The sequence below is a fragment of the Mesoplodon densirostris genome, chromosome X, assembly GCF_025265405.1.
Source record: "Mesoplodon densirostris isolate mMesDen1 chromosome X, mMesDen1 primary haplotype, whole genome shotgun sequence".
In the NCBI taxonomy this organism is placed as follows: Eukaryota; Metazoa; Chordata; class Mammalia; order Artiodactyla; family Ziphiidae; genus Mesoplodon; species Mesoplodon densirostris.
In genome coordinates, this window is record NC_082681.1 from 107,527,202 (window position 1) to 107,527,971 (window position 770).

General features: G+C 32.9%; 1 non-coding gene across 1 annotated transcript; it reads left to right on the top strand.

Annotated features, from left to right (window-relative positions):
• Window positions 1-400: 400 nt before the first annotated feature.
• On the top strand, window positions 401-506 carry LOC132482782 (U6 spliceosomal RNA). Its single transcript, XR_009530954.1, has one exon. It is a non-coding gene; the product is annotated as a U6 spliceosomal RNA (small nuclear RNA).
• The last annotated feature ends 264 nt before the right edge of the window (window positions 507-770 follow it).

Consider the following 770-nt stretch of genomic DNA (forward strand, 5'->3'; position numbering starts at 1 on the left):
GAGTTTGCCCCTCTTTTAATCCTGGGGTTAAGTTTCTTAGTCCCTCTATCTTCAGTAAGTATATTGATATTACAGAGAGAATCTGTTATGCCTTATAGTGAAATTCTTACATATCTGGGCCTGATGGGCCATTAATGAAGCAGCAGAATGATAGTCAGTAAATATGCATAACATTATGATAAACCTGTTTCTAGTTCTGTCTTTTGCTAGTTATATATCCTTGGGCAAATTATTTAACTCTCTTAGTTCCAGTTTCCTTATCTGTAGAATGGAGAAAAATAATAATACCTTCTAAGTAGAGTTACTGTGAGAATTAAATAAATTAATGCATGTAAATCACTTCGCTCAATGCCTGACACACCCTTGATAAGTCTAAACTTATTTTGTTATTATTACTTGTTTAATTAGATGTAATATATATTCTACAATTGGAATGATACAGTAAACAGTTAGCATAGCCCATGTGAAAAGATGACATGTAAATTTGTGAAAGCTTTCATATTTTAAATGAAATTAATTGAACAAAAGCTCAAAGACGAGATGCTAAATCTTGAGAGTAAAATAAAATATGGAGACTGGAGGGCCAATGAGACAAATTGAAAACCAAAATAACATGACTACAAATTTAATAAATAAATGAGAAAAACTGGAGACAGTAAACCTGGATGAAAGTCATTTCCATCAATAGGAAAAGCCTTTTTGTATCCTCAGGGAATGGAGAGAGAGAGAGAGAGACAGAGATAGAGACAGACAGGCAGACAGAGATAGAA